At 48.2% G+C, this 12,460-nt stretch overlaps 1 protein-coding gene and 1 long non-coding RNA gene across 2 annotated transcripts in view; one reads left to right on the forward strand and one right to left on the reverse strand.

The window, feature by feature from the left end:
* LOC136312579 (uncharacterized) overlaps nt 1-12,460 on the reverse strand; it is a 34,174-nt gene that overhangs the window by 6,945 nt on the left and 14,769 nt on the right. The gene's annotated exons all lie outside the window — the stretch shown is intronic.
* PAK4 (p21 (RAC1) activated kinase 4) overlaps nt 1-12,460 on the forward strand; it is a 53,217-nt gene that overhangs the window by 4,760 nt on the left and 35,997 nt on the right. The gene's annotated exons all lie outside the window — the stretch shown is intronic.

Consider the following 12,460-nt stretch of genomic DNA (forward strand, 5'->3'; position numbering starts at 1 on the left):
GTGTCGTAGTGAAATGAAGGAGACAGGCTTTTCCTCTGCCACTGACAGCCCAGAGTAGTCAGGGCTGGGATAGGGGAGGCACGGGGACTGTAGGAATCCAGAGGAGGTGACTGACCCCGATGGGCAGCCATTGAGGACTATCTTGAGGAGACATCTGATCAGTGAGAGTGAGCTACACCTAGAAAGAAGATGGAAAGAATTGCACAGGTAGTGAGTAATGAAGTACAAAGGCTGTGAGATTCAAATTAGTTTAAGGTGATCAAGTGCCATTAAGGAGGCCAGTGTGGCAGAATAGGCAACGAGGTCAGGAGGGTGCGGAGGATTGGCATGTGGGACAGGGGCTTTCAAGTGCAGGGAAGGAGTGGATTTCACTTTGTATGTAATGGGGAGTCATTGGAGGCCTTTAAGCAATGCCTGGCTTCCTTCTGTAAAGATTGCTCAGGCTGCCATGTGGGGAGCAGATCGTGGGGGACAGTGGCAGGGAGTCTGGACTACTGTGGTAGTCCAGTAGTAGGGGGGTAGATAGGATGAGGGTGGCAGTGATGGAGGAGAGTCCTATGTACTTTACCCACATTAGCTCATCTAATCTTCACACCAGCCTGTAAGGTAGGTACTTTTATCACTCCCATTTTAGAGATGAAGAAACTAAGACCCAGAGAGGTATATGAGTTGTCTAAGGTCACACAGCAGGCAAGTGTTAGAGGCAGGTCTTACACTTCACACTTTCGGGCTGCTTGTTGTGATTGCCTCCAGTGATTTGGAAATGGTTTTGATAAGGCTACTTCCTGTCCAATTGGTTCTTACCTAAGTGCTCTTTAGATAGAAACTCCCTGGGGGCCTCTTCCACCTGGGTAGTTTCTGGACCCCGGGTCTCTACCTCAGGCCCCCCCCCCCACAACCCACTTCCCTTTTTTGTCTATTGCTAGACCCCTCCTTGTCCTGCTGGCTCACAGCGAGCCAGACTTCCTGGCCAGACACCGCTTGGGGTGTCCCCAGCAGCTGTTTCTCCCATCAGCCGAGCCCGGTGGCCACAGATGCAGCCAGCAGGAAACAGTCTCCTTCCAAGGCACAGCTAGGGAAATGGGACCCTTCCCGCCCCAGCCACCCATCCAGGGCTGGGGCTTTTTGTCTGCCAGCTGCCTTGGTCCACAGGAAGGGTGTCAGTGGAGCAAGGAGGGTCAGAAGGGGTACTTTCCTAAGTCTCAGAAGAGCCAGCTGTGGTAGATATGACAGAAGCCACCACTCACTGCAGCCTGTCTCATGGGGCCCTCTGGTCCCGACCTGACCTTTCCCAGGGTGCTGCCATCCTCAGGGGCAATGGCAACTTCACTGTCAGGGCCACATAGACCACACACATATCCCTCGGCCTGACCCCTCTTTTTTCTGCTGGGGTCCCTGAGGAAGATACAGTCATAACCTATTTGGAGGGTTGGAAGAGATAAGGCTATAATGTGCTTAGCATGTTGCCTGGCCCACAGTAAGCTGATGTTAATTGTCCTCCTCTAGGCTGCATCCTCTTCCTGACCTGCTCCCAGCCTCTAGTGACACAGTGCTAACCTTAGCTCCCTGCTTCTCAGGCGCTGGAGGGGTGTGCTTTGTGGTCACATCAAGGTGGCACCACCTGTAGACCCCAAGGAGGAGATGTTATTGACCTCATATCTCTTTTCCTGAATTTTAATTTTTTTATTTTATTTATTTTTTTGTATTTTTCTGAAGCTGGAAACAGGGAGAGACAGTCAGACAGACTCCCACATGCGCCTGACCGGGATCCACCTGGGACGTCGCTCTGCTCGACCAGAGCCACTCTAGCGCCTGGGGCAGAGGCCAAGGAGCCATCCCCAGCGCCCGGGCCATCTTTGCTCCAATGGAGCCTTGGCTGCGGGAGGGGAAGAGAGAGACAGAGAGGAAGGAGAGGGGGAGGGGTGGAGAAGCAGATGGGCGCTTCTCCTATGTGCCCTGGCCGGGAATCGAACCCGGGTCCCCCACACGCCAGGCTGACGCTCTACCGCTGAGCCAACTGGCCAGGGCTGCATTTTAATTTTAAGAAGGCACAGTTTTGCTCCATGTACCTGTATTATTATTCTAAATAATCACTGAAGCACTGTGCATAGCACAGAGAGTATACAATGACAAGACCATCTCTCCCGCTCTGGCTGGCGGGCCCCTCCCAGAGGCAGCCATTGCTCCCGGTTTCTCCTCTTTCTTGTTATATTGGTTCCTACACTCGTTCTCCCCTCTATGTTTTTACTCCCATGTTTGAATCCTGTCCTGTCCCCTTTCATTTTTCACTCTTAAGTTTTGTGTCAGGACACAGAGTGCTTCCTCGTGCCTACTGTGGTTGTGTCATATTTTGTGGCATGCACATGTCCCCACAGATGGCCATTTGGGCCCTCTGAACAGGGCTTCATGTGCCTGGGAGCGCAGCTGTGGATTCACCCCTGGGGCTGGGCTGAGGGTCTGAGATGAGTGCTCTGGTAGCTTGCTGTTGGTGTCCTGGCCTTCCTGAGGGCATATGCCTGTTTACACCCCTACCCCCAGTGGCTGAGGGCACCAAGGTTTCCTTACACGCTGGTTATGTGCACGGGGTATTATCTGATACTTCAAAATTTGCCTGTCAGATAGGTTCCAAATGGCCCTCATTGTGTCTCTGATTTTAATATGAGTGAAGTGGAGCACCTTTGTGTTTTTTGAAAGCCATATGGGCTTTCTTTTCTGGGATCTGTCTATTCATGATATTTTTCCTTTCCTTGAGAAGTAGAAACTGAGGCACAGACTGGAAACCCCACAGCAAGTAAGTGGCAGATTGAGGACTCAAACCTACGCTTACCTGGCTCCAATTTGGAGTTCTTAATCTGTCTGACACCATAGAGGGCATGGACTGGAGCCAGTTTTCCCACTACTGGCTGTGTGATCCCAGACAAATCACTTCACCTCTCTGTGCCTCGGTGTCCATATCTATAAAATGGCACGTTAATGGTACCTCTTCATAGAATTTCCTTGAGGTTATAAATGCATAATCATCAGGCAGAATGCATAGCGAGTACTCAAAGACTGTTAGCTGCTACCATCTGTACTCAGTATTACTCTATATTGTTAATATTCACAGAAAATACTGTTCTTAATGCTTTCTGTGAACTCACTTATGGGATCATCCCAGCACTCCCAAGTTGTAAGTGTTACTATTCCGCTTTTATAGGGGAGGAAATTGAGAACCTGGGAGACTTGCCTGAGGTCACAGAGCCGGCAGACAGGGATTTGGCCCCAGGCTGCTGGCTGCCCACTCTGGCTCCAACCCCTGTGGCACATCACCTCTGCCACCACCTTAACTAAGCCTCAGGGATTAGGAAACTCTCCCATCTGGCCCCTCAGTTGTGTCTTCAGTCCAGGCAAGCTGCAGCAGAGCTTTGAAGGGGAACTCCTTGACAGGTGGGGTCACCGGGCAGGGACCCCACATAGGGCCTCCCTCTTGGGCCCTCCCCAGTGACTCCCAGGTGCCCTAGCCTGGAAACTCCTGATAAAGTGGCATTGTGCTGCAGTTTCGGCTGGCTTCCCTGTTCTGGTTTCAGCCACTCCCACACCACAGGAAGTGGCCTGCTGTCCTGTTCCTCCACCCTCCCTCCTCCTCTCTCTCTGCCCTTCCCTCCCATCAGTGCTGGGCAGGGGAGAAAGTAAGACATTGTGGGAGGGCAGGGCTCTTTAGTATATCAGCCCCCAGGTGACGACCCACCAGGGAGTTCTGACCCCTCTCTTCCTAGGTGTCCCTCCTCTGCTGCCCATAGGGGCCTCCACAGCCCTGTCCCCCTTCCCCCACACTTCCACAGTATTCTGGCCCAAGTTATTTGACTCTGAAGTGCCGTATATAGAGATATACATATATATATAGTATATATGTATGTATGTGTGTGTGTATATGTGTGTGTGTGTGTGTGTGTGTGTGTGTATATATATATATATGTGAAAGTCCCTAAGTGAACATATCAGTTTGATAGATAATGGTAAGGTAAGCAAACACTTCACCAGACCCAGGAGAAGACAGAGAGCTCAGCATCCTAGAAACCCCCATCACCCCCTTCATCACAACCCCAGTAGTGATCACTCCCTTGATCTTAGGGGTCACTGTGTCCCTACTTTCCCAGGTAGCTTTTACCAGGTGTGCATCCCTGAATTTAGAGTGCCAGTGCCCCCTTGCCTGCTTTTGAACTTGACGTAAGTGGGATCCTTCTCAGGTCCTTGTCTGTTCCTGCCTTCTTTCGCCCTCTGTGCATGTGGCCGTGTGTATTGGCAGTTTGTTCACTGTCATTGCTAGCTAGTATTCTGTGGTGTGGGTGAGACAGTTCTCTGTCTCCTACTGTGCAGATATGAACATCCTCTTGAACATGCCCACTGTGTGTGTGTGTGTGTGTGTGTGTGTGTACACACAAATTTCTCCAAGGACTATAGGCAGGGGTTGCTGCTGCTCGAGTTAGAGGGTAGGGTATCGGCACCTTTAGAGGACACTGCCACACAACTTTCCAGAGTGCTTGTACCTGTGTACACGCCCAGCAGCTGCTCCACATCCTCACCAACACTTGTTTTGTCAGACTTTTTTTTTTTTTTTTTTTTGCATTTTTCTGAAGCTGGAAACAGGGAGAGACAGTCAGACTCCCGCATGCGTCCGACCGGGAACCACCCGGCACGCCCACCAGGGGCGGTGCTCTGCCCACCAGGGGGCGATGCTCTGCCCATCCTGGGCGTCGCCATGTTGCGACCAGAGCCACTCCAGCGCCTGGGGCAGAGGCCACAGAGCCATCCCCAGCGCCCGGGCCATCTTCGCTCCAATGGAGCCCTGACTGCAGGAGGGGAAGAGAGAGACAGAGAGGAAGGCGCGGCGGAGGGGTGGAGAAGCAAATGGGCGCTTCTCCTATGTGCCCTGGCTGGGAATCGAACCCGGGTCCTCCACACGCTAGGCCGACGCTCTACCGCTGAGCCAACCGGTCAGGGCCAGACTTTTTAATTGTTTATCAAACATTTTATATTCTGTTCTTCTGCAAAAGGAACGTGTTTGTTATCACTGAAAAATGTCCCTTGTTTTATGAGTCCCTCCCCGTGTTCCCCTCCATGCCAGCTCTTGCCCCTCCTGCCAATAGCAGTCAAGTGCTTAGTCCTTGATAAGCCCTGTGCTGGAGCCGCAGGACCCAGAATTGAACACAACAGGCTCTCCCCCCTGGCAGGGGACACAGTCCTTGACCGAATTGCCACACAGAGACAGGTGAAAAAGCCCTTCTCTTCCTTCAGTGACCCTGTCTGGGTAACAGGCACCCCGTCTATCCTCTTGATTGGGCCAAGAATCTGGTGTCATCTTGATTCCTCTTGTCCTCTTCCTCCACATCCATGGGATCAGGGAAGCCTGTTACCTTCAGACTAGAACCTGGTACCTTTCACTCTCCATTGTCACTCCCAATTCAGGCCACCCTCCTCTCCAGCCTGGACCATCTCGGCATTCTCCTCACTCTTCTCTTCCTTCTGCCCCCTTAGTCTGTCCCCACAGAAGCCAGAGGAGACCTGGGTTAGATTATGACCCTTTCCATGGGACCCTCCCCTGGCTTTATCTCTCTCGGGAGAAGCCTTGAAGGACCCACAAGATTCTGGCCCAGCTTTTCTGCTCACCATTGCTGTAACCCCTAGAACATGCCAGGCTAGGTCCTAGCTCAGGGCCTTTGTTCTTGCTGCTGTCTCTGTGACCTGTCTCTCTCTTCCCCACACCTTCTCCTGCTTGATTTTCTTTGTAGCACTCATCATTGCTATTTATGTTACATTATAATTTGTGGTTCAATTGGTTTATTGTCCTCGCTGCCCATAACTTAGCTTACTGTGTCCCTTTGCTGTATCATCAGAACATGATATGTAGTGGCTCAGTAAACGCTGGTGGACCGAATGTGAATGAATGAATGAATGAATGTATGAATGAATGAATGTATGAATGAATGAATGTATGAATGAATGAATGAACTGTAATAAGTGGTAAGTGTTATTGCTAGAATTTAGGATTGGGGATCTGCCCTGGGTGAGGCATACAGGGCAGGCTTCCTGAGGAGGAAATGGCACTTGCAGTTAGCCTGGGGGGGTGGATGGGCACTGGAGGTTGGGGGAGCCGCCTGTGCTGGGGTCCAGCTGGGAGAGGGTAAGGGCATTTGAGGAATTGAAGGAAGACTAGCGTCAGGGTCAGTGCTTCAGATGGTCTGGATTTGAATCTTTTTTTTAATTCATTTTTAGAGAGGAGAGAGAGAGGGAAAGAGAGGAGAGAGAGACAGAGAGAGAGAAGGGGTGAGGAGCTGGAAGCATCAAACCCCATATGTCCCTTGACCAGGCAAGCCCAGGGTTTCGAACCGGCGACCTCAGCATTTCCAGGTCGACGCTTTATCCACTGCGCCACCACAGGTCAGGCCTGAATCTTTTTTTTTTTTTTTTTTTTTTTTGACAGAGACAGAGGGAGCAACAGAGAGAGGGACAGATAAGACAGGAAGGGAGAGAGATGAGAAGCATCAATTCTTTGTCGCGACACCTTAGTTGTTCATTGATTCCTTTCTCATATGTGCCTTGACTGGGGGCTACAGCAGACCAAGTGACCCCTTGCTCAAGCCGGCGACCTTGTGGTTTTGAACCTGGGTCCTCTTCGTCCCAGTCCAATGCTCTGTCTACTGCGCTACCACCTGATCAGGCTGGATTTGAATCTTGACAGCCGCTCAGGCCTCTCCATATCTCAGCTTCTTTCTCTCTAGAACTGAGGCTACTGGGTGTCTTGGCACATCTCTGAAGTTCTAATCCTAACACACTTCCCCAGTGCCTGGCATGTAAATGTGAATGTGATTGTTTTCTTTTTCTTCACACAAATACTCTGGAGTACCTGGCCCTAGTGGCTGGCCTCCACAGACACAGTGGTGGCTAAACATACCCAGTTGCTACCCATTTGGACAAAGCCTGTCTCGGACTCTCAGCCTTCTCAGGCACCCATGCCTGGAGGCAGGAGAAGGCCTGAAATAATCTTAGGCCTGAGGAGTCCTTCTTCCTTGGGCCGATTGATTAATAAGAAAAACTAATTGAGGGGTGGAATGTGCCAGGCCCAGTGCCCTGCACAGCACTCCCACACTTCTGCCCAATCCTTTTTAAAATCCCAGAAGATGGCTACGACCATCCTACCTGTTTCACAGATAAGGAGGGTGAGGACGACACCAGTTGTATGTGCTGGGCCCAGGCGGCAGACCAGTGCTGAGCAGATGTGGTGGCATCTCCTCAGGGTGCTAATTTGCATTTCCCTGGTGCTCGGTCAGGTGGAGCAGCTCTTCACATGTTCCTCGAACATCTGGAGTGCCTCTCCTGTAAAGTGCCCCTTCACGTCATGTGCTTCTTTTTCCCTTGGGCTATCTGCATTTTTATTTTTTATCTCTTTGAGTTAAATCCTAGATTCTAGAGGAGAGCTTTTATTTCTAAGGTGTTAGTTACCTATCTTCTCCTATTCTTGCTTGCCTTTTCACTTTTTTTTGTCGTCTTTTGATGAACAGAAGTACTTAATGTAGTCAAATTTGTCACTCATTTCCTTTATAATTTTATGGTTCTGCTTATCACATTTAGTTTATTCATTCTGGAATTGGTGTGTGTGTTTGGTAGGCATCCAGTTTTATATTTTCTACCTGGATCCCCATTTATTAAAAATAGACCAACTTTTCTCCACTGTGGTCCTGATCATAAATCATGTTTCTGCGTAAGTGGGTCTGTTTCTGGGAGCTGTCTTCTTTCTCTTGCTCTGTCTGTCTATTCCCGGAGCAATGCCACAGTGTCCTGATTTCTATAGTTATAATAAGTCTTGATCATAGGAGAACAAGCCCTCCCACTTGTCTTGGTCATTCTTGGCTTTTTGTAATCTCATTTAAATATTAGACAAGCATCTGTCATATACACAGACATGACATTGGGCCAGTCCATGAACGTGGTCTGTCTCTCCATTTATTTGTGTCTTTTCTGATGTCTCTCAGAAGTGTCATAGTTTTCCATGACAGTCGTAGCCCACTTCTTCCCAGGTACTTCATGCTGGCTTTATTCCCAGGTACTTCACGCGGTAGCTGGGGGAGCCTGTGCCCTCCTCTCCTACGAGGTGCCTTGCTCCCTAGGTTAGGCCTTTCTAGGTGAGGCTCTCACCACAGTGGCATCCCCTGCTTCCTCCCTGGTACTACTCTGGGCCCTGGCAGAGGGCAGGCAGGGTGCCTGCAGAGGAGATTGTAATTTTCCTGAATAATTTCAAGGGCTAATTAAAGGTTTGCCTTGACTAATCAGCTTACAGTTTAATTATCTGGGAACAGGCTCAGGGATGCAGGAGGCAGCTCTAGGAGGGTCTCTCCTCACAGTGTGGCCTGAAGGAGCCAGGGCCCAGCCCTAACCTGGGGGGGGGGGCTGGGAATACCCTGGCACCCTCTGGGTGAGTTAGGCTTCTCGATGCCTGGGAGAGAAGAGGTGGAGGTGGAGGGCAGCAGGTGTGGTTGAGGTTAGAGGGGGTCCCTTCCTGCATAGACTCCTTCCATAGCTCCTACTGTCCAGGGAGGAACCAAGACCAACTCCCTCACCCGGTCCACAAGACTCTGCCCCCTTCTGCTTGCTGGCTGCACTAATGTCTGACTGGCCTTTGTTTTGTACTCTCACTTCATTTTTTCTTTGGGTCTTGGCATGAAGGCCATTACCTCCGGGAAGCCATCTCAGACTGCCCCACCAGCCAGAGCAGGTGATAAGCTCTGGCCTCCCCTTGCCTGCTGTCAGGGTTACTCATTCCACCACTGGTGAGTGCTTTGTGAAGGGGGTGTCTGAGCTGGGCTCCCTGGTCCAGCATTTGAGTTGCGGGGGACCCAAGAAGAGAAGCAGTTCAGGACTAGTGCTCCTGTGTAACGGCTGGGAGCAGGCGTTCAGGCTGTGGCCTTCTTGGGAGGCTGGGCTGGACTGACAGGGGTGGGCTCCTGGGAGTTTGTTGGTGGGGGAAGGGATCCGAACATGGCCGTGCCAGGCCTGGTTCATTCCTTGCATTCCTTAGCAGGCCCCAGACTCCTGGTGGTGCAAGGTGGGGGATGGTGGGCAGACAGAGAGGAGCCTCCTGGGCACTGACCTTGTCCCTCTCCTACTCCTTTTCCCTCCCTCATCAGTCTGTCCAGCCACCCCCCCTCCATCACCCCCCAATCCCATACTCATCCTTGGCTACACATTAGTCATCTGGTGGAGCCTCTATACAGGGACCCAAGCTCAGACCGTTTGATTCCAAATCTCTGGCTATGGGATCTGAGCATTGTTTTTTTTTCTTAAAGCTCCCTTGGTGACTGTAGTGTGACTCCGAGTTGGGATGAGAGCCACTGGCCTACAGAAATGACAGCAAAAGTATTCCCACTTACGATGTTCAGGACATTTTTCTAGGCTCTGACATGGCATGATTATCACGTCACCCCCATAGCCACACTACAGGAAGATGTGACTATTACTCCCATGTTATGAATGAGGCAACTGAGGCCTAGAGATTTCCTCTGTCCCTGGCGGTGCAGCCTGTCACTGTCCTATCCCACCTCCCACTCCCCACCCCCAGGACTTGACTGCATCTCTCTGACTCACTGCCCATCCTTTCTCTTTCTCTCTCTCCCTCTTTCCCATCCTCAATATTTGCTTCCCTCTCCCCCTGGCAGAAGCTTTCCCAGGCTTCCCTGTTTAGAGCCAGGATCCTACTGAAGTTGCGGAAGGGAGATGGTTTCTGCAGGCCCAGGACAGGGATGGGAAGGATGCTGATGTCACTATGCTCCAGTCTCCCTCGCTGCCCTTAGAGCGGAGAGAGTGCGGGGAGAGCACCCGTCCCACTAGGGTTGGGAGTACTGGTGTTGTATCTGGAGAGCGAGGAAACAAACGTTTTGCCACACAATTAAGTAGCCAAATTAAGGAGTCTTCAATTTAATGCTGGCGACCACATGGGAACTGTAGTTATCTAATCATGAGGCCCTGAATGAACTTGGGGGTTTGCTTTTAAAGGCAAAAAGAAGGGAGGGGAGGGGGTGAGCACCTAGCCAAAGCAGTTTTCCAGAAGCGAAACAGGCTTTGGTTATCGTTGGAACAATCTAGGGAGAGAGTGCTCAGCGAAGCATTTTACAAAAAGCAAAAGAATGTGCTCGGTTATCTTGGCCTTTTCCAGAGGTTGTTAAGGCAGCATCCTGAGGGCTTTCCGGGATCTAGACATTAGGGAGCATTTATGGCCTTTACGGAACTCTTTTTATTTACTCATCTGCAAATCTTGCAAAACTCGTTCTATGGCCAGGGATATGATGTTTTTACATTTCATTCCCTACTGGTTTTACTTAATTTTTAATCAAATCCTTGATTCAGTTTTATCGCTATTGTCTCAGATAATTGTATATTGCCCTCTGATTTTCATTAATTTAATAGAGTTTACCCTTTCTTGAACAAATCTTGTTATAAAATTGATCAAACATGGTTCTAATATTAGACAAGACAATATTAAAGTAAGAGGACCAATCACTGCAGACAATAGGGTTGTTAGCCAGGATGACTAATTAAATATTCTCTGAAACCAGTTTTCTGACTGTTCAAATATTTTTCTTTTTTTTTCTATGTTTTTCCTGGCCACAGGTAGACTTTCCTTAATAATTCCAGAGTTATTAGCATAAAATCAACAAGTTTCTCCTAATGCTATACATAAGCCACCTTGTTGAAGAAAAAATAAATCTAAGCCTTTTTTATTTTGTAAAACTATTTCCTCTATACAAATAAACTTGAGGCATAACAAATATTAGAATATACAATAGAGGCTTATTCTGTTCTCTAAACCTGTTTTGTTTTTTTGTACAAACCTACAACCTGCACTAACGTTCTGCAACTTACATAAATTTTCAACTTTCATGAATTTTTTAATTCAGAAATAACTAGCTTTTATAACAACTTATTTTTTTCTTGTTTAAAAAAGTATCTCTATACTTTATACTTTTTATTAAAATTATGTAATTCTTTTTTAATTAATCAGAACTCAATTTTTAAAAACCTCAACCTTCAGTGACAACCAAGCTAGCAACAAGCAATTCTCTTTTAAAATATACTTCCTTTGGAGGTATCCTCTCCCTAAGTAGCCTATTGGACACATGACTAATATTTACAGGTTACTTTACAGGGGTAGCTATGAGCATACATATATTTTTCATTTACCTTGTAGTTTCTCTCCCAGCAAAAGTACCTACACTCTTTTCTGTATGACTCGAAGCAGCACATATATTAAACCTTAAGATGAGTTGTTCTGGCTTTTCTTTGACCTTAGTTTTCCTCCCTTCCCAAAGTTCAATTATAAGGAATTCTACGGCGTGGTTCCTCAGGCTTCTGGTGTACGTAGATCAGCCAGCTTTTGTTTGTGGCTAGAGCAGGGCATGTCATCTTTCTCAGGGTCATCTTAACGGGTTGGTGGGATCCGTCTGCACCATCTATGAGGGTGTCTTTAAGGCAGCTTAGGGAGGAGTGTTGCCCCGCTTAATACAATTTTATACAGGGTGAATTCTGCTAGGTAAGGGGTGCATTATGTTTTCAAAATAACAAAGGGAAGGCGATTGACTCAGTTTTCACCCATTTCTAAAATGAATTTAGTTAGGACTTTTTTTCAGAGTTCAGTTCATTCTTTCGACTTGTCCCGAACTCTGATGCCTATAAGTACAATATAATTTTCAGTTAATATTGAGTGCCTTTCCTACTAACTGTGAGATCTTGGATACAAATGTAAGCCGATTATTAGACCCAATATTAATGGGCAAGCTAAATCTGGGAATAATTTCATACAGCTATTTCTTAACAGCTGTTATTGTGGTCTTATTTCTAATAGGAAAAGCTTCTACCTCTCTTGAAAAGATGTCAATAAAAACTAATAGGTACTTATATTCCTGTGCTGGTGGCTTTACTTCAGTAAAATTTATTTCCTAATGTTCTCTTGGGGAAAGCTCCTCTTTCCCTATTTTTTTTTTTTTTTAACTTCTCTACTTTGCTTAGCATTTACTTGAGCACAGACTAAACACTTGGACATTATGCTTTCTATAATAGATTCTGAGCCTGGCAAAGAGTAATTTTTTTTTTTTTTTTGACAGAGAGAGAGTTAGCAAGAGGGATAGATAGGGACAGACAGACAGGAAGGGAGATGAGAAGCATCAATTTTTTTTTTCCGTTGTGGCACTTTAGTTGTTCATTGATTGCTTTCTCTTATGTGCCTTGATGGTGGAGCTACAGCAGAGCAAGTGACCCCTTGCTCAAGCCAGCAACCTTGCATCCAAGCTGGTGAGCTTTGCTCAAACCAGATGAACCCTCGCTCAAGCTGGCGACCTTGGGGTCTCGAACCTGGGTCCTCCGCTTCCCAGTCCAAGGCTCTATCCACTCTGCCACCACTTAGTCAGGCAAATAGTAATTTAAAAAAAAATTT

This window comes from Saccopteryx bilineata, chromosome 9, assembly GCF_036850765.1.
Source record: "Saccopteryx bilineata isolate mSacBil1 chromosome 9, mSacBil1_pri_phased_curated, whole genome shotgun sequence".
NCBI classification, from domain to species: Eukaryota; Metazoa; Chordata; class Mammalia; order Chiroptera; family Emballonuridae; genus Saccopteryx; species Saccopteryx bilineata.